Here is a 25,062-nt window from a genome sequence, read left to right on the forward strand (position 1 = left end):
GGAAGCATTTGTGGGTCTATACTTTTTGTCTTATCTGGGTGTCAGGAATCACCTCCCAAACGTTGTCGGTGTTGTTTTGAAACACCCTGTATTTTTAAATTGGGTGGCTAAGAGAGTAAATCGTCCCATATTAGGTTAAATTGGGAATTTTAATTCCATGCATTGGGAATTACGAAAAAGAGTGAAACAAAAAGTACATAATATTGTATGAAAACCAAATTTGTTTTACGAAAGTTATCATGTAGTTCTATGAATAGATCGACGGAGGACTAAATCTACACTTGATCCTTTACTGATTTCAGTTCCATACAAACTGGATGAATGGGGAGCCTGATAGAAAATATACGACACGTTAAACCAAAATCGAACATCGCTTTTAACGAAAGTTATCGTGACCCTTTTTTTTTTTTTTTTTTTTTAATTTGAGTGGAAATGAGTGGCTAATAATCCTCTCACTCCCTGAAGATTTTAACCCCAAGTTGTGGGGATGATCAAAAACGCCTAAAGAAACAATACACTATTTTTTGTTAATTTTTACATGGTTGATATTGGGAATTGTATATGTTCATGTATATGTTCAAACTTACAAGAAGGGATGGATTTTACTTCATTTTACCCCGAATGCAACCCTAGACAATAGAATTATTTCTACAAGTTAAGGGAAGACATACATGCAAAGTTTTATTAAAATCAGAGAGTTATCGTGAAACAGATGGATACAGAAATGGTGGTCAAGTGGAATGGTAGAAGGTTTGCTGCATTCACTTCAATAAGAAATCCGAATCTATATAAATAAAAATATCTCATAACAGACTGTCCCCTCATTACTGTACACTATATATGTAAGAGAAGCCGCCACAATATTCGTAGGAAGCGGTCGCCCTTGTTCTCCGCACATATGAGGGAGTTACATGGTGCTTCCAACCGTGGTATACCTGAAAGCAAAGGAACTTCAAATGCATACAGCATACATACTGCAAACGCATGTATTTGTCCTCAAATGGAAGCTGACCATATTTCATGCTTGCTTTAACTTGACAATAGGGCACATTTACTAGCCCTTTGTCCACTAGGCCCTGCAGGGCATAATGAAATTCTGCATAGTCTCCTCTCTCTCTTCTTCCCTTTCCCTCATGTCCATGTTACGTTTCGTACTCTCTCTCTCTCTCTCTCTCTCTCTCTCTCTCTCAACCCTGCAGAAATAGACTTTTTTCTGTGCGAATAGTATAGTATAGTACAGTTGCAAGAGGAAAATTTTTTGCTGGAGGCTTCCAAAGTATATCCATCCTCTCTATTGACGAACACATCCCTCTGCTTGTACGTTTATATGTAATGTTTATGATCCATATACGTTCATGGGATATATTTTAGTAGTAAAGTTTAGTATAGTCATTAAAACAAAATAAATAAAAACATAATTCTCACAAAAAAAAAAAAAAGAACATTTCCACCGCACAGGGAATGTTAATTCAAATATACGTTCATGTTTTAGATGTTTTAGTTCTGCGTCTAACACACGATGGTTTATCCTTGTCTGTAGTCTATAGTGCCTGCGTCTTGTCTCCCTCAGGATATTCCAGGGATACCCATTACAAACTTTTGAGACTGACCATGTTTTTGCCCATGGGCTTCAATAGAGTTTTCGTTGTACGTTGTTGGTTTGAGGAGGGCGTATGTCTATGGTGCAAGACAGGGCAGAACTAAAGGAATTTCTCCTTTTAATTTTTTCATCACTTCATACAATGCAGTATGCAAATTTTGTAATTGTATTCTTGCATTCGTAACATATATAATACGTAGATTGACAGATATATAAACAGATATAGATTCACATAAGGGAGAAAGAAGAAAGTTGATCTACGAAACATAAGTTCTTTGCCAATACAGTAATCACATTAAAAAAAAAAAAAAAAAAAGCGGCATTGCGGTGAAAAGTTAACGATGTTGCATCCCTGCGCCATCTTTGATTTTGAGACAAATGATTTATATACGGTATGGAATTATTTTTCTATTTTCTTTAGAATGAACCGGAATTGTAATGATTACTTTAGAATGAACTGGAATTGTAATTATTTCTTCTTCAAATCTATTTAAATGTCCCTTATAATCAACTTTAAGTAATATTAAATCAATATACAATACAAATTCGTTTTGGAAAAGCAAGGAACATTTCACTTGATTTGAAAAGAAGAAATCAGTAAGAAAACAGATAAATAATTCTTCATATAAATCTATGGGCTAAAAGGAATGACATACATACTGAGCACTGTTAAGTGTACGATTTGTAAAGCATCGCTATATTGAATGATTTAAGACATTATTCGACTCTTAGTCGAGAGGTTCTGGACTTAAGGCTTTTGAAACCGTTCAATCTGGATTATCAATCGTTAAAACAAATAATTGTTATACAATTTATTGATGAATAACACTATCAAATTCAAGGAAAAAGTTATATAAGACTTTTTTTTAACTTTAGACTTACTGGCATTTAAAAATAATAAGTTCAGATCCTGTAGATGAAATGAAATCTTTAAATTTTACGTCCCATGGTTATGCTGGCTAGGCTAAAGGAGATGTGATAATGAGAAATGAATGAAATCGTGGAATAAAGAAAATAGGAGGAAATGGGAGAACCCGGAAAACCCACGCACACGGTGTCTATCCACCACAAAGCTCACTTGGCGCGAGCTGAGATCGAACCAAGGACCCATGCACAAAAGGTGAACGATCTATCACTTTTTAAAAAATGTTAACTGACTCATCGAACGTGTCTCAGTAACTTACTTGAACTACTTAGATTACTTGCTTTACTCGTTTAACTGCTTTTCCAATCACCTAGAACGACAGAGACACGAACACAGAAACATCGAGGACATTTAAAATTCACAAAGGCCCTCCCACCGGGAATAAAACCCGGGACCTCGTACACCAAAGGTGCACGTGCTAGCCACTATACCAGCGGGAGGGCACCACTGAGTCATCACCGCGGCCTGCAAGATCAGATCCAGTAAATCAAGTTTGTCCACAGCAGTACATCTTATCCAATCCATCCTATAGTGCTCCTCGAGCGTCTCGGCTCACGACTCAGTCACCACTGAGCCGAACCGAGAAGTGAGCCGAGCCAACAACTTACCCAACCGAGCAGGCTCGAGGCGATGGCTCACATGAGCCGAGCCGTTGGCTCATTCCAATCAAGCCAGCTCGAGCTGTTGGCTCAGTTGAACCGAGCCGAGCCGAACCGGAGCTCAAGCTGAGCCGGTGGCTCAGGGCACGAGCCGAGCCAGTTGACATCACTACTCCCTGCTGGTATAGTGACTAGCGCGGACGGTTTCCGTGCACAAGACGTCGGTTCGTTTCCCAGTGATCATGCATTAAAAATACTCAACTATGATGGCATTACTCATTTCGGATGCCATCTTAAACTATAGAGCCAAGTCTCATATACCCTCGGTGCTGAAAAAGAACAGGAAACTTCAACACACAAATAGTATGACCCATCCTTATTAATAAATTATTGTTTCTGAATTTTCCGGAGATAATAGAATTATTCCATTTCGTAGGGATGTTGGGTTGGGTTGGATATAAGTTTAGCGTCCCGATCAGCAGCGAGACTGATTATGTTTAACGTCTATTTCCAGCATCGAGGCTATATGAGACATGAACCTATAGTTTAAGGTGGAATCCTAACCGCCAGAATATATTCAAATTGCAAGGCACTTCCACCGAGAATCGAAACCAACATTCCGTGCAGCAAAGGCACCCAAAATCAGCGAGGAGGGCTCATAGATTTGTAAAACTAATGATTGTTCGGTGCTTACTAATACAATAATTTACAGCTAAAAATAAAGGTTATAAATTTTGTTGTTGAAGTATAGCATAATATTCAGTTTATAATAAGAGACCTACCACAGACAAGAAAATATGCAATGCGCACGCAAAGTACAGTACATGCTTACCAGATATCGAAGGTGTGGCAGACCATATGTGAAGACAGACTTTATGCGTGCATGTGTGTGTGTGTATGCTTGAACGTGTATGTTTTGTTGTGTACTCATATGGCACCTATTGTGTGAAACATTCGTCTGTAGCCAGAGAGTCTCAAGATTGATGGATTTGTAGGTTTTAAAAAACTTTTTTTTTATTTTATTTTTTTTTACAAACTAAATAAAACTGTACTAGACCTACACCAAAGGTTTTCGCCATACACCTGTTTAAACTAGTTGAGGTTTAGAAGCTTACGTTTAACCTATGCAGCTATGCAGTTTTAGATTGACACGACCTTGAGCATTGAATAGAAAGTGTGAAACGAAGATATCAAAGCCTTTAATTTACACAAATCCTTAACACTGTCATATATATATATATATATATATATATATATATATATATATATATATATATATATATATATATATATATATATATATATATATATATATATATATATATATATATTATATCACAAATGGATCATGTTTATTATAGAAGGATAAACATATGCATATTGAAAGTGTAAATCTTTATAGCGCGACAAGGTTGGAATTTACCCACATATTTGCTCTAATACATGTGCAACGAAAATCATATCTTTAGGGGTTATCAAGTACGAAAGAAATTCGATTTCCTTTTTCTGTTTTTAATGGACTATAGTATAGTAGGGAAGCCAGCAACATAAAGTCTCTGGCAGCTCGCAGTGACGTTGTCACTTCTCACGTGCCAAGGCTTTTTTCGGTGCATCTATAATGGCAATTTAATTAAGACCTTAGTTGGTAACACTGGTATCAAAGTAGGGGCTGCATTGTCCCTCCGCATGTGGTAAGAAATGTTAGAGACCATCTCTTGCTGGCTCTACTATAGCAAATACAATTGTACCTCCACGTGTTACTTCGGGCAAGATTTTTCGTCCTTCCTTCTGCACCTTTCAAATAGAAATCATCTTAAGCGAAGTAACGCATGAAATTCAAACACCTCCTTTGAGCATCTGAATGAACCACGCCACCCTTTTTCCTCCATTCTAGGTCAAACGTAGGGCCGGATTAACCCATCTGGAGGTTCAGGGCTAGAAAAAAATGTGTGGGCACCTGCTGACTTCACCCAATACATTTCTGTGTAGAATTTAGGATTTAGATTTCTGGGCTTTCGGTATCTATGACCATTTAGCCCGTCATATATGAGCGATGACGTCCCTAGGAGAGCACATTATCCGGGAAAAAAGGATTGGGGAAGGAAGGAAGCTTGGTGTGCCGCTTTCCATTTTACACAGCTAGAAGTAACGAGAACATGGAATCCAATGTAATGATCATACAAGATCTATTTAAAAGGCAACTAACTGGCGATAAATCCAATTCTATTAAGTTTATTTATAACTATTTACAGGGATGGCCTCGTGTAGCATAGTTGCTAATGCTAATGTCTTTGGTGCGAGTGGTCCTGGGTTCAATTTCTGGTGGGGGACAGCCATCCTGAGTGAGGTTTTACTGTTGTTTTTTTTTCATTCACAGCAGGCAACTGCTGGGATGGTATCTAACATACAGGTTCCAGGTCACTTCCTTCCTTCCCTTTCCTCGGATAGTGTGAACACCGAGGGATGTCATCCCTCATACAAGACGGCAAACATAGCCATAGATGCCAAAAGCCCAGAAATCTAGTTCCTAATTCTAATCTGTAACTACTTACAAGGCGAGGTACTTTAAGATTGGTTGGTAAAGTGCGTTACATAATATACAGGCATATACAAGGCGTTACTCACTGCAGTTGTAACGTTGACTCTTCGGTGATCATGGTTTGTTTCTTCCCTTTTGTTTTATGTCTAATATTAGATGTGTTGCTCTTATTGCACTCTCCATAGCCATTAGATATTGTTTGTTATTGTCTAGTCCACAACTACAGACAATAAATTATTGTGCAGAAAGTAGAGAGCGAAAAGAAATATAACTAAGTTATAAGTTCATTCCAAAAAATACCCTTTATCTTCAAGGATACACTCAAGATAGAGTTTCTTTCACACCAAGTGGGGACTCTTTAGGAATGTTGATTAGGTAAAAATTAATATTTTACCTAGTACACACTCTTTATCGATACAATCTGCATACAGGAGTTAATATATAGATATACATAGTTTCATGCTCATATCTGTCAGGGTAAATTTTAATTTTTATCGATATGATATCCTTCAAGAGCTGCTACTGTACCTTTATCTCCTCATCTAAATATCAGAACACAAAACGTAACCTTTACTAGGTAGGGGGAGGTAAGATCAACGTTCAGATATTTTCTTCTTTCGAAGGATACGAACTTCAGATAATGTTTTCAATAAGGACATCAAGTTCTGAAGTGAACTGTTGATGTTATTTAACGGTAATTTGAAAACACCCAAGTTGTTCATCAGAACAGACGGTTATTGGACTCATTAGGGCTTTACGTATTCGGGAAAGCATTCTAGAAGTGTGATGAAGTCATACGTGACTCTGATCTTATGAATTGGATCATTCTTGTCCTGTGGGAAGTACGGAAACATGATCTTCATTGTAGACTTTCAAACTATGCCATGCAGAACGGCTATATACGTCCGACCATCTCTCTGTCTATCGACAGGTATATCAGAGCAGAAACGGAAAGATTTTTGCTATTATTTTCTTAATATGGATTCGCTGTTGCTAGAATAGGTACTATCTCCCCTCTTCTCACAACTTTCTTCTCAAACCGGAAGTGATGGAAATCAACCATTTCCGGTTTTGACGTTATTTATCGTAGAATAAAAATGGTGACTGATAGTGAAATGCGAGGATTTTTTAAAACTGATTTATCGTCCCAAGGTTCTATACCCGATCTTATCCATCCGTTGTAACCGGAAATAATACCCCAGTTTCAATATTAAGTCTCCATAATTTGGAAATCTTCCATCGTTGAACGCAGCTCACTTGTTTCTCTTTGATTTCAACACGATCATATTTTCCTTGCGCAGATTTTTTTAATGTAGGAAAGACGCGGCTCAGTGGTAGAGCGTTCATATCTGTTGTATGGTATCCCAGGTTCGATCCCAGCTCGCGTCAAGTAGGTTTGTGGTGGACAAACACCGTGTTCGTGGGTTTTCTCGGGATTCTCCCATTTCCTCCTACTTTCTTCATTCAACCATTTCATTCATTCCTCATTATCACCTCTCCTCTAGCCTACACGGCATAAATGTGGGACGTAAAACTTAAGGATTCCATTTTCTTTTTTTTTTCAATGCAACTTTTATTTAAAACTTTCTGGGTCCGTTCTTCGCATTCGAAGAATGATACTTGTGCATATCTGAAAATAAAGAACTGTATAGTACAAATAACGATGGGCAATGACCCCGTTATTGTTATATATAATGGCCTTCCTTCGCATAGGGAGAATAGGTTTGTGGAAAATCCCTTTTACCCATGGAATACACATTTCAATCAAATTACCCTGTTTTGTAGGCAACCAACACTGTTTTAAGTTACGAAGTGTTGTCAAACATATTAGGGGCTATTTCCCACCGTACTCCTAGGAGTATCTTACCCCATAGTATTTTATTTTAAACGATATCTGTACCAAATTAGATGCAATTGCTCCAGGCGTTCCAGAGTTATGCTGGAACATACTTCCGTTTATACATTGAAATAAAGAAAAACAAAAACTATTTACAAAAAGAAATTCTATTACACAGTTATTTCTTTCACTTACTGTATTTCTCTTGTTTTTTAAAAAATCTTTCTCTTTGTAGTTTTGCCTTATTAAATCATGCATTCCCCTTCCCACACAGCTTGGAAACACACTCTATCTCCATGGTAGTCGCGAACAGCCAACCAGAATGCAGTATTCTCTTCCCTATGCTGAACTGACTGTGATTGGCAATTATGCTTTCCTTGTCTGCAAACACCTAATACAATAAGGAAGTCATTTCACTGACATATTTTAAAGTAGTTCATCTGGTGTACTGAGACATATTATAATTAAATTTTAGTTTGAGTTAGTGTATGTTAATATCATTTCAGAAAATATTTTACGTCGTATAGTTTCCTTGATTTTTGTAACTTTTACTTTCTCGAATTTGCTTCACTCGAAACGTTTTCACAGTGTTTCAAAGGAATACCGCTCTAATTAACTAGTTCTTTGAAACTTTACCCGCACTACTCTTTCTCACTTCCTAAAATCGATCTTCTTAAGAAGTGGTATTTCTCAGACAGTAAATGAAATCTAAGATGTTGATGACACGAGCACAGATCACACTACTATTTATTTAAACTATATTAAAGATAGCTGACTTGGAATGTTATTAAGTTCGACTATTATACACAGGGGTAAAAGTGAATCTGAAAAGATAGGGGATGCATGACGTCACGCCGTCCCCTTGCCTATCTTTGTCCGTTGTAGTTTTCTAAGAACAGGGTGTCTACTAAAATTCAAAAATGAAATTTCGTGACTTTTTCGTGACCTTTTCTTTACCAAACTACAAAATTTCGTAACTCTTTCTAGAGCGAATTTGGATGCGAATTAGGCCGAATTTTCATGCATCCGATAGAAGCGTGCTTTGCTAGCGTCTAAATCTGACCATAGGCATTTTCGGCCGTGAATTTTGACGTTTTATAGAACAAAGTGTTTCAGTCAGTATTTATATGTGTACAAATTTTAAAAAATCGTGACCCAACAGATGAATTTTGTGACTTTTTCTTGACTTCCATGACCGTTTTCTGATTTCGTGACTTTTTCGTGACTTTCGTGACCGATAGACACTGAAGAAGGGGGACGCCTTACATGTTTCGGAAGCGGGGACGGCGTTCCCTGCGTTCCCCCTCACTTTTACCCTTGATTATACATAAATAACTGGAAACAATATTAGCGTGGCCATCAGAATGTTGCTAGCGGGGCTATTATATAAAGGAAACCAAGAAAGTTCTGTCGCTTTCTCAGCCACCACTTTCGAACATCGGTATGTCATCTAAGATGTATCTGGAAGATCAAAAATAGTCCCCATCAGCATCGACGACCTTCTGCCAACGTTCTGGAAGGCCATGGATTCCATCCCGGTAGAACTTGGTAGGCCGTAAAGCGAAGAAGATATCAAGTGCATTTTACACCTCTACTAGGGATTTGAAATGGCATCCTCCAAGGTGATTGTCCAAGGAATGGAACGGATGATAATCGGACGGTGCAATGTCTGGGTAATATGGCGGATGCAATAATATTTCCCATCCAAGGCGTAGAATGGTGTTCTGGTATCCCCTAGCCATGTAGGGCTTAGCGTTGTCCTGTAACAGGTGGACCCCTTTGCGATTCACAAGTGACAGTACACAGTTGCATTGATTCTCTGGCCAGCTGGTAGCAGTTCCCGATGCACGATGCAGCGAGCAGTCCACCAAACACACAGGAGGACCTTCTTCTGGTACAGTGGTGGTTTCGGCTGTTTTGAAACCGGTTCATGGGAAGCTGAGCTATGATGACGGCGCCGTGGAGTTTCGTACAGGACCCACTTCCCATCTCATGTCACACCCTGTCCAGAAATGGCTCATTCCTCAGACGAGACAGCAAAGAAACATATTTGTTTGCTTGCGTTGCCTTCTGGCCCGGAGTCAAAACATGTGGGACCCATCGACCCAACTTGTAGTGCTTCCCAAGTTGATAGAGGTGCTCCTGAATGGTTTCTCCACCCACACTAAATTGTAGTCCCAGTTCCTGACATGTCTGGCGACTGTACGCCTCAATTGCTGCCTAAAAATCTTCATGTGTTGGTCTTCCGGCACGTGGTGCGTGTTTGAGTGTTTCGTCACCGTCCTTAAACTTGTTATACCACCGCTGCACTGTCCGCGTACTCACGAGACTTCCCCAAAGGCATGGCATATCTTCCGCCCCGCTGCAACGGCGTTTGAGACCCCAGTTTGAACTCGTACAGCATACACGCCCTTATGACGCTCTGTGGAGGTTTCATGTTCACTCTGTCCTTACGCAAGTTCACGGTGTAACTGAACTGTCATAACCAGGTAATATGTTGGATATACCCACACTAACGACTGACCTTCGCCTTAACTCCATTCGCATTCAACACACAGTGTGTGGGCCAATGGAACATACACTTCCACAAAAGTGACAGAAAGTTCTTGGTTACGTTTATACATAAGTAACTGGGAACGTTATTAGCGCTAGTACTATACGTAAATGATTTGACACATGATTGGTAAATTATTACAGTTTATTTATTGTGGTATATTGCTGTTTCGAATTTAAAGTTTAAGTTTATTTAATGATAATTAGTCTGAGATATTATTGCTATTACGTTGGTGAATCTAATATTAGTCATTGTTGGAAATACATTTTCAGTAGGCTCGACGTTCAAATGAAAAACTATGAAGTTTTACTAGAAATGACTCCTGTCTTACACTTAGTTTTTTAAAGACCTTAACATTGTGGTTTCGATTTTTCTAAACTGACGATACATTTTACTGAACGATTACGACACACTTATTCCATTTATTAATAATAATATAAAATATACCGTAATATTAGAGGTTTCTATATAGTATCAAAGTGTAAATCATCAAGTGTAAATAGACCGATATCAACACATTCTGCTAAATACAATTTGTATGTCCAGCGAGATAGGAGAAAAACAAAGGATACCAACCTACAATATCGACCTATCTACACTGGATGTTCCATCAATGACTTTTTAAAATAATTCTCCTAAAAATTTGCCAATTCTTAAATTCGAAAACTTCAAGACACAACTCCATGGACGCCAAGTGAACTTTGTGGTGACAAACACCGTGTGCGTGGGTTTTCTCAAGGTTCTCCCGTTTCCTCCCACTTTCCTCATTTCACCATTCATTCATCTCTCATCATCACCGTCTCCTTTAGCCTAACCGGCATAACCGTGGGACGTAAAACTCAAAGATTTCATTTCATTTCATTTCACAACTCCATGGAGTTGCGCGAAACATAAGTTGAGAAAACTTGTCTTAACTATCGAATGTTTTATTTCTTTTCAGGGTCAAAAGGGTAGATGATAAACCTTCATCACTGAATTCATAGATACGACATCAGTTGATTAATTTACTTCGTGATCCCTTGGACACCAGCAGGCAGAAGAGAGGCCAATAAAAGAAGAAAGTAAGTATACATAATACAAGTCTATTTCTTAGTTGACATTTAGAAGTCTTATCAAAACATTGTTAGTCTATTACAGTAATTTGAAATAAGATTTCCATTTTAAAATTTAGAAACAGGAATACGAACAAAAAGAATAAATATGTACAAATAAAGATATTTATAAAATACAAAATAGATATAAAAATGAACAAAAAAAGCACCTCGTACAATTATTCACCTATAATTATTTCTATATTAAATCAACCAGTTAGATTGGTAATATATTAAGTTGCTGCGGTTAAAACATCCGTTTTTTTTTCTTTTCATCTGGTGGGAATTCATCTGTTACCCAACCAATGGATGTAACATGGTCACGAGTACAACGTTACAAAATCTGTACATATTCAGAAAAATTGCTGGAGTACCCAGGCAGTCAGTACACTGAGGAAAAAACTATGTGGCTTACGTAAATATGTAGATTGCATGCGTAAATCATGTAGTTTTCGGGCTTAATGTACAACCCTATGTAACATTCTGCAGTAATCGTATAACTTAAAACGTATCTTTTATACGTACTTTTGGTATAAGTGTTCCGAGTAAACGTGCTTTCCGTACGAAAGAAAGAACTATATATAGGCGGTCAGGATCTCACATACAGATGGACGTACCTAACGTATCGGTGACGTGTAACATACGTATACGTATGTAATATACGGAAGACTGTTAGGTGTCAGACATCGTGCAGCAGCATGATGCAACATGTAAACGGAAAAAGGCAGTACGTATGTAGTATATGGATAATTATGCTCCGTACAGATTCCCGTAGTAAACGTAAGGATTCCGTATACTTATACAATATATCGCTGTCCGGAGAACGGATTTCTGAGTGCAGGTAATACGGCATATTCTTGAATAAGAGTCATGCAAAAGTGTACTATGGAGAACACACAACTGCGAGTGATTTTCCTTTACAAGTTCAAACTGGGATATTCCGCGTACATCTAGCTGCGAAAGACACCAATAGCACATTCGATCAGAAGTGGTGATTGAGCGCACCATGCTTCCTTGGTTTATGAAATTTCGTGCTGGTAGCAAATATTGAAAAAATGAACTTCGCGGCCACCGACCAATAGGCCGACCTCAGGAACATCGTTGAAGGGTCCCTCGGAAGAGTTTTCGTCCAATTGTAGGCGAGAGGGGCATACTACACTATACTGCTGACGTTCAACGTAATCGGTAAGGTGAAAAATTTGGACTCTCGGTGCCAAATGAGTTGAAACCGACCAAAAAGAATTGCCACAAGAATCACATAAAAGATTTGCTCCATACTTTTCTTACGAGGGATTGTTAAAATGAGGTTTTAGTTGAAGGTATTCGACAGTACGCCGTACAGCCTTTGCTTAATTTTAGCCATTACAGTATATTTTCTGCTTCAAGACGCATAGTATGTACTTCTGTTTCGTTTATATTTACTTATCTAATCGTATCATGACTCCAGTGATTATACCACTTTCTTGTCTATCCTATTCTTAGCTTTTGTTTATATCGATCATGCTAAAAGAAAATCGTTTCTTCTGACTACTCTACAATCACAAGAGAGATTGAGAGAGAGAGAGAGAAGGAAAAAATATTACTAATGGAGTAATTTATCTAAGAAGTATCATTAAGAAAATGACATAATATGTTTTTTCTGACCATAAGACAGTGTGGCAGCCTTTATATTTTAATGAAATTATTAATAGAAGCATTTTACATTCTTCATTTAAAAAAAAAAAAATGCCAATCACAGATGTTAATAAAACAGCGTACACCATGTGCAAATTTTAGGACTACAACACTTAGAACTAAAGTTTAATCAAATGAACATGTAAAACTTGTCATTTAGAACATAAAAATCTCGCTCGTTAAACCCAAACAAGGTTTTGTTAAACATTCAGATCATGTTATCTTGATTTTAAAATGTTACACCAAGAATAAAACAAACGAATATTCGAGTTTAAGTAATGAACATCATTAACCCACTATGAAATTCTGCAACAATGCTACGGATCTTATATTTTGGATACTTCCGGGTCAACGAGTCTGCCTGGAACTCTCTTGGTCTTTGGGTCAGACCAGGTCTGAGAAGCAAGACTCAGGGCCGGATGACCTGGATCTGATCTGATCTTGATCTGAGTGACTCAGTGACCTATGACCCATGCCACCGATGATATGCAAGATGGTGTCGGACCAATTAACCTCCAGTGCAGGAACAGCATGTGTGATGAAATACCTTGTAAAACAATGTTCAACACCTATTGAAATTCATAGTCTATTAATACATGGTCGGATAGCCGTTCATCAATATGTGAATGGTACCTTCATGAAGACTGAAGGGTCTTCATTACGAGTGAAGTCTTACGTAGTATTGAACATGAGATTTTGAACTATTGAGGAGTTACAGTACTTCAAGCTGCGATCGGTAACTGTATATGCAAAAATTCTGTCGATATTACTATCAAAACGCCATTCCAAAATAAAGAGTTCAAAATTATGGTCATGAGCTGGAAGTACCCTCAGACGTATGATCTCTATCTCAATATATTTGGTCTAGGAATTAATTCGTGCGGTTGGACAAGAGATGGCGCAACGAACGGAGCGTCCCACAGTTCCGTGTATCCACACATGTGTTGCAAACCCCTGTCATCGCGTATCGTTCGTAGTATAGGGCAGTGGATTAAAGCGTCAACAACACCAGTTTGTAGTTAAGTGAACATGGCGCAATTTGTGCCTGATAAAGTGTTTTTGCGGGGTGTCCTGCTGCATTACTTTAACATGCAGAAAAGTGCGACTGAAAGTCATCGTATTTTGGTGGAAGTGTATGGTGACCATGCTCTAGCTGAGCGAACGTGTCAGAAGTGGTTTGCACGGTTTAGAAGTGGTGATTTCGGCTTGGCAGACCAAGAGCGAGCTGGACAGACAAAAAAAATTCAAGACGAAGAATTGACAGCATTGCTCGAGCAGGATTCGTGTCAAACGCAGGAACAACTTGCAGCAGCATTAGGCGTTGATCAAACAACAGTCTCCAAACGCTTGAAAGCCATGGGAATGATTCAAAAGATGTCGCATTGGGTTCCACATGAATTGAAAGACAGAGACGTTGAAAGACGAAAAACCATTTGCGAATTGCTGCTTCAACGACAGAGCAGAAAGGGGTTTCTGCATCGAATTATTACGGGTGATGAGAAGTGGATCCATTACGAGAACCCTAAACGAAAAAAGGCCTGGGTGAAACCAGGTGAACCAGGTCCATCACAACCAAAACGAGATATTCACTGTGCAAAGGTTATGCTGTGCATATGGTGGGATATGAAAGGTGTGGTGTACTATGAGCTGCTGCAACCGGGTGAAACTATGAATGGAGAACGTTATCGACGACAATTAATGCGTTTGAAGCAAGCTCTGGCCAGAACACGACCAGAATGGGAGAACAGACATGATAAACGTATTGTTCAACATGATAACGCTCGCCCACATGTCGCAAAACCGGTCAAAACCTATTTAGAAAATGTCGGATGGGAAGTTTTACCCCACCCGCCGTATTCACCAGACGTTGCTCCTTCGGACTACTACTTGTTCGATTGCATGAACAACGATTTGATTGGACAGCGGTTTACTTCTTCAGAAGATATCGAAACATGGGTCTCTGACTGGATCGCTTCCAAGGATGAGGACTTCTTTCGCCACGGAATCCGTACATTGCCTGACAGATGGGCGAAAGTGGTGGCTAGCGATGGACAATATTTTTCTTAAGGTATTTATGTATTTTGTGTTTGTACTACAGCTTCAATGTGTGCGTACCAACCGCACGAATTAATTCCTAGACCAAATACAATCGTGAACTCGGAAGGACCAAGGGGGCGCAGCAGCTCAGTGGTACAAGACTTATCTCCGGTGCGAGGGGTCCCTGATAAGATCCCCTTCTAAGTAAGTTTGCGGTAGACAACATCGTGTCTGTGGGTTTTCTCAGGGTATTCCTGTTTCCTCCTACCTTCTCATTCCACCAATTCTTTCATCATCATTCACTTGCCTTAATCATCGTCTCCTTTAGCCTACACGGCATAAGAATGAAACCTTAAACTGAAAAGTTCTGGAATAACCGACACCACCTCCGTTTCGATTTTTTGACACCCTGTATATACCAAAACAGAAACTTACGCACGAAAAATTAAAAAAAAAAATAATAATCTAGTTACATATAAAAGATTTTGTCAACCAAGAGCTACAATAACAACAACAAATGTAAAAATAATTCACATTCTTTCTTCCCTTAAAAACAATTAAATCCAGTTGATTTTTCGCCCCACCCCTCATACTTTTCCCAACCCTCCTGTTTTACCCCACAACGACAATCCACCTACTCATAATTTCCTCCCCTCCCTTCGTCACATCCAGTAAGCATTTTCCTCATGCATGTATCAACGCACATTTTAGGTAGACAAATGTGAAGTGGACGCCGACAAACGATTTTAATTTGTCATCAAATTACACAAACATTGCTTTCTGCGACCCTTCCTCTCTCCTCTCCTGAACATTCCCTCTGTATGTATGTATATATGGTTTCCTCATACATACCTACATGAGAGTAAATTTTATTTTTCGTTTTATTTTCGGAGGAAGGGGAGGAGGCTAAAAGAGAGAGAAAGCATTATGTAACAAACAAACAAACAAACAAGTGCATTGGCAGCCCAACATATGAGTAGTTTTTTCATCGTTGTTGGAGGTAGTAAATGCCTCTCCGCCCTCCCGTCCTCCACACGCCCCCTTGTGATATGTTCCCCGCATTACTTACTAGTTACTACCACAATCACTGCTATAGAACAGAAAACAAGTGCTTATATGCAGTGGCCGCAAAATTAGGATAGACAGACTAAATTCAGGAAGAGGGGAGGGGGAACTAAATCATGACTTCACATCAAGAGTTGAAAAAAGTAATAAATGCAAAGCAAGTAAACCAATTTTCTAAACGGAAGAGGGTACATTTGTTACGTCTCGAGGGTATGTACATATTTTTTTTTTTTTTTTTTTAATGTGGTGAACATAGCTATCTTCTGTGCGTTATTTATTTTGTTTATCCTCCAAAAGAAAGAGAAGCAAATACTCGTATAAATGAATTTAGAAACGAAGATTTTGAATTTTTGCTTTACGTTCTTACTTGAAGGATGAAACCTCTCTCTCTCGAGTTTGTGTTTGAGGCATAAACGCAGATGGATAAACTAGTTGAACGTGCGACTTACAATAATGGGTAGGTCAAGTATGATAATTGTTTTGTGGAAATGTTCAAATAACAAAATATTTATCTGCACTCGTGATATCTACAACCATTATCATTACTGCTCTTTGAAAGGGTTCATCGTATGTGGCGAAATTTGATCTCTTCTTCACAAGGTTAGTCGTAAACTACAGCTTCTGTGAAGGTATGAATATATTCTTTGTTCGAGACATTCATATTCAGTATGGAAATCACAACAGAAAAAAAATATATATTTATATAAAATGCTCATTTTTTGATAGATTAAAATAAAGAAATGGGGAAAAAATGGAGAAAACATTGGTTGTTCTTCCTAAGGGTTATAAAGTTACTTGTGTATATCACGGAATTGATTTGTCATGTTTAATCATTCGCCCCCAATGCTTTGTTTTAGTCCAATTTCTTTTTTTTTTCTTTTTTTTTTTTTGCACCACAATAATATTAATTTCTAGAGTACTTTATAAGAGCATCGTTTTCAAAAATAGTTATATTTTTATGATATTATTATCTTTTTTTTTTTTTTTTTACTTTTTATATTTATTCAATATTTCTAATTACATTATAAAAGGAAATAGTCAGTCTCTTTCCTCTTACATTGTTACGGAAAGAAAAATGCTCAAACATCTTGGTATGAAGTCAAAAGAATGCCTAGTTGTCTGCAACCAGCCAAATTTCCGTGTACGTTGGGTTGTATACGCACAAGGCGTTTGATAATTATTATTTCTAAATAAATTAATTTGATTAGTTTTACACATAATAAAACGATAAGCCATATCGAAAATACAAGTATGTAAAAATATTGTATTATCATGAAAGATCCAAAAAGTTACATTTTTTTTAAAAAAAAAAAGCTTATTCTCTGAAAAAAGATATTTTAGTTTCTTTTATTTTCGCTTTTTTGATTTTCTTATTCAAATACCAACTTTAGTTTTCTGTAGTGGATTCTACACTTAAAAAATGTGTTCACAAGATTTAGTACTTGTGAGTTTTATATCCAGTCTGGAGTTGAATTCAGGGTTGAGTGAGTTTGATCTTGGCTAGTTTTTAAAACTGATATTGCATTGGTTACTACCAAGTGTATGTTATGTAGCTTAGCATAACCTTAACAAGTGCCTATATGTGGTTTACAAGTTGCCTAAACTCAAAGTACCACTAAAAGAAGAAGTACTACAAACCAAGAACAGATAGAAATATTTGTTTGCTTTGGTATAAAATTTCACTTACATTTCGTTTTCCAATCGAGAAATATTTAATTGTGAGCTTTTGATATTCTAGTAGAACCTAAATATGAGTTCAGTTAAATATGAAGTGAAAGCCATAAATGATCATTTTGAACATAATATGATATCATGGCAATATGTTTGAAATAGTAAACTTGTAGACAGCGTTTTTATATTTTCCTACCCTCGAATCTTAATGATCTCAATAAATGATTTTGGCCACAATATACACACATACTTATTCCACGTATATTCCTATATACACTCGGTATTTAGCTTCTAAAATAGTACTAATAGTACTATGCATAAATTGTAAATTATAATTTTATTCCATAAAATCTAACTGAAACCCTTTCAGAACAGGTATTGCTAACGTTAATAAACGTTTTAATAAACACTTTTGTTGGTAATACATTTAATAGCTCAACAAACAATTCTTTGAAATTACAACATCCACTGCGTTTACTGAACTGTCTTTTCAATCTCATATTGAATGAACATTTTTTTTAGTTTATGATTTGTGTGTGTATATGTGTTTTTGTGTGTTCATGATCAGAATACAATGATCCCAAATGCTTTTTCGTATTGTAATGGATAAAGAAACGTGGAACTTACTGTTGGGGGGACACCGTATTCTAGCGGGTTACAGCTTGAACTCACGTCCGCGTGGTCCCGGGTTCGATTCCCGGCCGGTGCTTCCCATTTTCTGGTGTCCACATAGCGTCGCGAGGCAAACTAGGGAGTCTATTGAAAGAGAGACGTGACGGTCACTATGTCTAGAAAGCTCCTGACGCGCCTGTTAGAGACAGGGCAACGCAGCACACTAACTACGTGCTTGTCGCTAACAGATGGCGTTGGAGCGGCTCAGGCCCACAAAAAGGGCTGTTACGCCAAGTGCTGGTGGTGGTGGTGGAAATTACTGTTACAATATCTTCATTAAAATTGGAATATTTAAAACAACACAAAACTCCCCAGACAAAACCTTTTTTTTTTTTTTTTTTTTTTTTTTTTTAGTAAGCTGTTTTTCGAGCCCTTCCATCTGATTTACGTCAGTACAAAATTTCAGGTCTTAGTAAAATTTAAGTTGCAAGATGTTAGTCTAAGAAACAGAAAAGTAACCTAATAAATTAGTGAAACGAAAGAAAATGATAGTGATATTACCTATATGTCAATATTTTGGATTTAGTGTACTCGTATCTACGTATGTAGATAGATATTATGGTACAGTAATGCTCAAAGAAATGAAATCACTCACTTCTTTAGATCTCCTGAGCTTTCATTTACTCAAGTATTACCAAATAGTTAAGTCGTCTCCTGACGGTAGTCAAATTTAGATGTTATGGATTTTCTTATACTTCAGCTGGTCCAGGGAAGTGCACTCAACTGTCTTTCAGCTAGAATTCCAAAGAGAATACAAATAAATATTTAATAGTAATACAATACATAGAGAGATAAAATTAGAGAAAGAACATACAAATGGACGTATATAACATATAGCTGACGAAGGTAACATAAGTATATGCATGTGATATACGGAAAACTGTTAGATGTCAGACATCCTGCAACGGCAGGGCAGTGCCTATGTAGCATACTGATAACGTATGCTCCGTACTGATTTCTATAGTAAGCAAGAGGATACCGTATATTTGTACAATATACCGCTGTCCGGAGAACGGATTTTTCTCTGTGTAGGCCAGAGAGTTAGTTAGAAACTGTGCATTATTTTATTGGAAGGAACTGCATACTTTTAAGGTTAATTCACACACATAGTGTGCCATTCCCATGTCGGGTCTCGTCCGTCCCGCGGTTCACAAAGGTCTTTTCAGAATTTGACATTGAAAATTCATTGGGTTGTCTTTTTCTTTTAAATTTCACACATGATGTGCCGTGCCCCGACAGGCTGCCTTGAAGAGAAACCATTCCGGTCGCAACTCGGCGGCCGTGATACTTCGGCTTTCTTCGAAGTACTCGAAGCGGCACGAAGTTGACCCTCCTTGAAATCCATCTTAATGATGCAGAAAGCAGTAGCAGGACGGCACGGCACGGCATGGTGTATGTCAATGGTCACGGACGAAGCACGGCAAGCGAACGACATGGACACGGCACCCTATGTGTGAATCAGCCTTTAGCGCCATAGAAATTAGTTTTCCTCGATTTCCTCGAAAACTACGCATGAGAACTTACTTTTAAGCGTGCCATTTTGTTCAGCTCAATACCTTCTATTAAATCATTTATGTATTATCTTTGCACAATATTTATAGTTAAACAGAAATTTAAAGTTTGAAAGTAAATGATAGCTTTGAGTTATATGTCATTAACTATAGTAATATGTACTGTCATCTTACTGACGTCATAAATTTAAAAAGTCTGCTGAAAGTACCTTTTAGTACCAGCTTCATTTTAATAAGTGCAGTGATATATCGTACAGCATCAACTCATTTTTCTGATTTTCTCGAAAACTACGCATGAAAATTTATATTTACCCTTAATACTTTGTTCAACTCAGTAATTATCTATGGCCTAGGTATATGACTCATGCTTTGACATTTTTTTCGTTAATAATATTGTAGGATTCGATTATAAATGTATTGTTACGTAAATTACAATGACAGCAACACAAAGATTAATAAGTTTCTTTAATTTTTGAACATAATAGACCATATTCAGAGCTGCTCTAACGTCTGATTAGCCTCATACTAAAGCTAAGGGCTTGACTAGCGCGTGAATCATGCATTAGTGAAACCCATAGTATTAGGGGCGCCCGAATAAAATTTTCTAAGGGACGTATCTTTACGGTTGCTATATTAAGTCTTGTATTTCTGGTATTTAATATATGTTCCCTTTGGGCGTCCATACATAGTATGATGCTTGTCACAAATAGAAACCACTCTGGATTCGATCGAATATTTTTACCGTTTCTCTTCTTCTTCTTCTTCTTCTTCTTCTTCTTCTTCTTAGTGTATAACGGTATGGACTGGCATGAATTTTTAAATCAACCCTCGTATTCCCCCAGCGTCAATTTTTAGAAATATAACGCAATCAGTTAATAGTTGGAGAAGAACAATGCTCAGAAATTTGTCACCCAAAAGGTGCCTCACTTTTCCAAACAGCCCTGCTTCCTCCCGTCAGCCTATATAAGGAAGAGAAATTTTGCTACTCTCGAGATCACCGCCCACGCACCAAGCCCTCATAACGATGACAGATTTTTACGTGATAATGTGAAATCTATTAATAATCGTCAGTTCCATAACTTATTGGAACAATCAGTGTTTTTAATGTAATTTCTATTAACCTATGAACCATTCTTTATATATTATTAGCAATAGAATAAAGTCAAAACTTAATGTTTTCTACGAACTATATTTTAGTTTTGTCAGTGTATTCTTGCGCTGTTAACTGGCAACTATGTGACGCATGAAGAAAAGCGTGTGTGTCCTGCTAGCCGTCATGTGAAGTGAATGTACTAAGTTTCTGTCTTCACGAAGACCATTGAACTATGTAAAGTTTTAGTGTTTAGCTATTAAAAATAATATAAGATGGTTTGAGCAACACAATACTCAAATCTAAGTAAAAAAATCATTGCCTTTTCGTCTATCAGTGAATAATGAAAATATAATAATAATATAATGGAAATTCACGATTTGCAATGCCAAGAGAGAGCATCGACACCTGCTAGAAAACATGAACGTATTTAAAATAAGCTCTCACGTATATCAATTACATTAACAAACAAAATGTTCAGCCATATTCTTTAAGTTTTGTGGTTTTCAGTGGATGAAACATTTCCAATGATATCTCCAAAATAACGTGTGATTTAGGATGTTTAAAGCGTTCTAAAATTGAAGCCAACGTAAAAACTCATCTTCATTCGACAGTGCACTAGTGAATTTTATTTCGTATAGTCGCCGGAATCATCGTGCGCGCTTACGTGTCTTCCCAAATCGTGTATAAGGGCCAATTTGTTTTTAAATGAAATGCTAATCATAATTTGAAAATATTAGTGTTGTTTTATATTATATGTGGTCCATGTAATCAAAATGGAGTGAATATTAATACAGTGTTAGATTACAATTCTTGTTATTTTTCCTAAAGGTGAAGATAGTGCTACCCAGATGTGTTTAATAAGTATGGTTTTCTTTTAGCGGTTGAAATGTGTACAAGTTAAAACGTATGACACAATGTAAGGTACTTCTAAGCAGTGGAGGGCAAACATTAATTTGGTCTCTCACTATCCATCTGGCGTAAATCTCACATGGCTGTCCCACATTGTATTCTTTTACAGGTATTGACCAATGTATCTTGGAGCTGACGCAACAGCAACGGTGGGCAAACAACAAACGCCTCTAGTTGGTGTAACGCCCGAATCCTAGGACCGTGGGGGGTAAAGACACTTGTTTTGTTACCAGTTTCTTGCTTCAATTTATTAATTTGTGCAATTGAATGATGTTGTAAAGGAGATTTTTAAAAAGATCCAAGGTTCGGATCCCAATATTATTATTAGTTGGTTTTCCCAAACTGGAACAAACGAGTATCGAATCCCATTCCCCTTATATCTGGCTTTCACTCACAGGAACAGCACTTATAACTGGCGCCCGAACAGGGGCAGAACTTATAAAATGGCGCCCAAACAGGGACAGATGTTTTAGTGGAGAGAAAGTGGATTTTTGAACTTCACTGTTTTGTATTCAATGCCATTCAATCCGATAAATTTTGTGGTATAATATTTTACAATGTCAAGGCTTAGTGAAATGGAAACACTGCTTGAAGCGGTGAAAAAGTTGTCTGCAGATTTGGCTGCAACTAACCAAATGTTAAAATCAAATCAAAAAGAGTTGACCAAACAATTTGAGAATTTAAGAGCAGATGTGGTTAAATTACGCAAAAAGTATGAAACGCACAAAAAGGTTAAAAACAATTCTCAGGAGCTGTTAAATCAGCCAAACACTGCTGTACAAACGCAGGTAGGTCCTAGTTTATGCATACAAGAATGCAAAACAATCACTGAATTTTAAAATGTGAATTTAGCAATTAATGTTGTACGGAAGAAACACTTCCTTGCATTCTTTTACATGTAGTGTTACTTACATTTTTATATTTTTGTGTTTATTTTAAAATATATAATTCATAAATCCACGTACAAAATGTTAGCGCTGAATTTAATGAATGTAAGACCTCAGATAGAGTTAGAGTACGCTAACGTAATAAATAAATACAAATTAGGACTGTTCCATTTTGCTTAGAAAAGTTTCAAAATGTTTTAGGTCTCAATGTAAAAACTCATAACTTTAGTAGAGTAGCGAAAATTGCAATTTGTGAATCTGTATTTAATTTTAATTGTGAATATAGGAAAAACATCCATAAAGAAATTAATCTCCGTGTACGTGGTATTAGGAAATCACTTCAGTACAAAAAATTGAAAGAGAAGTGTGCTCGCGGCAAGTATATAGATTTTAATTATGTAGCTAGAAAGTTGAAACTTCAATGCAATGACATTAATGTCAAGAATACAGTCATTGAAATAATAGTTAAACGGCTACAAAAAAGTACTCTGATGTTAGTTCTTTTAGTAATCATGATAGTACGTTCAAGGAAGAGGAAAAAGAATTATTTTCAAGTAATGTTGAAAATTCTCCTGAAATTGTTGTTAGTAGTATCAAATCTTTCCTCAAAAAACGTAGCAAGGATGTTAGTTTACATACTATGTCAGGTAATGTGGGTCAAACCGAAAAGGAAAATAAAATTCCAAAAAAGGTTAAATTTACAGATGAAGTAAATGTGGACCCGTTAGCACATGTTCGTCATAATTGTCTTTGTGAGGTTAGAGGTAAAAATTATAAAAGAAAATTGGAAAATGTTGCCGATGATATTGACTCTTATCCAAATCATGTTAAAAAAGGTAAATTATCTAAAGTCAAAGAGTTGCATTTTGCCCAAATTAATGAAAGTGAAAATGTTAGGTGGAATGAGTTGTTTCAGTTGTTGGATAATAATACTGTACAATTACAAAGCATTACTACCCAACTGGAAAACATATCTGTTTCACAGAGTAATAATGTATTTTCTCAAGGAAACGAAGTAAGTATTAAATCAGCCAGTGTAAATACTAACACCGTGCAGGTTAACTTCATGGGGGTTACCTCCAACAGTAGTACGAGTGTGGTTAACGTAACCACCACTAGGGAAATAAAAAGTGATACTGTTGTAGTATTTTTGCACTGTCCCTTATGTAATAGGAAGTGGGTAAATCAGCTGTTTCCCCCCTTCGGCTCAATGCTACTTGTTCACAAAAAATGTTTGTCTATAAGTCCTGTATTTTTTGTGGTGTATACACGGCATGTTACAAGTTATCCCAGAGTAAGATGTATTAGGCAACCAGTTCAGATTAATGAGTTGAATTATTTTTCCATTGGTAATATATCTTTAGTGTTGCTAGAAGGTACAGTATGTACACTTGTAATTGTATGTTTTAGTAGAAATGAGACCATTCCATATTCGACTGGCATACATCGTGCAACTTGTAAATCCATGAAATTTAGATTCAGAAAAGGTAAGGAAAAGTGTATTGAACTAAGTCAGAACGTTCAGATTAACTATACACAAACCAATACTTTGTACTCAATTCGACATGTTATTGAGAAATTTAGAAACAAAAATTTTTGCCTGAAAAGCAAAAAAGGTAAGCAAAGGTTTTTCCACCGTGCGAAAATGAAAAATAACCTGAAAACTTGCAAAGATGTGCGTAAATTAAGTAAGGTATCACGCTTACGTAGAAAGTGTAAATTCTTCACTGTCAATATTTGTAATGACACTCAAGTGGTAAATGTTCCGAGTGTACAAACCAATCGTAAAAAATCTGTTAATTCTCATGTTAAGGTAGCACATAAAGTTAGTGCTTCTAGAATGTTGCGTTTTCATATTAACAAAATCAAACGGATGCCTAGTATGGAAGTTAAAGGCAAAATTCTTAAACGCATGACAATTTTACTTTACGATGTTGTAATAAATTCAATACGAAAAAGAATTGGGTAAACGATATTAACACATAGCCGGATTGCCCATTTTCCATATTTTGACATGGCAATAAAAAATAAATTTTGGATACATTGCAGGAATTTTGTACAAAACTCTTTGATATTAGTAATTATTTTTCATGCTATAAATATTTTTTAACACTGTTAGTATCTTACAAAATTTGAATGTTTAGATAAAAGCAATAATACTTTATCGTATGTATCACGTTAATGGCTATAGCCGATAGATTCAGGAAAATTTTGAAAAATAATTTTTTCGTTTCATACATTGTTGCACCTCATAAGATATTGAAAATGTTAGATGAGAAATACCATTTAAAAAAAATTGATATTTCAAATATACGTGGTACGAAATTATTTGTAATAGTATATTTTTTCGTTAATGCATTCACAACGAAATTTAATTTTTCGAATTACGAAAATATAG

The 25,062-nt window shown here is 36.8% G+C and overlaps 1 long non-coding RNA gene across 4 annotated transcripts in view; it reads left to right on the forward strand.

The window, feature by feature from the left end:
• The window catches only part of LOC145692931 (uncharacterized), a 1,320,660-nt gene that overhangs the window by 1,267,698 nt on the left and 27,900 nt on the right, over nucleotides 1–25,062 (forward strand). For all 4 annotated transcript variants that reach the window (XR_014132665.1, XR_014132666.1, XR_014132667.1 and 1 more), the window contains one exon: nucleotides 10,995–11,115. This is a non-coding gene — a long non-coding RNA (uncharacterized LOC145692931). The remainder of the gene's footprint in view (nucleotides 1–10,994; nucleotides 11,116–25,062) is intronic.

Source organism: Thermobia domestica, chromosome 8, assembly GCF_964235325.1.
Source record: "Thermobia domestica chromosome 8, izTheDome1.hap1.1, whole genome shotgun sequence".
In the NCBI taxonomy this organism is placed as follows: Eukaryota; Metazoa; Arthropoda; class Insecta; order Zygentoma; family Lepismatidae; genus Thermobia; species Thermobia domestica.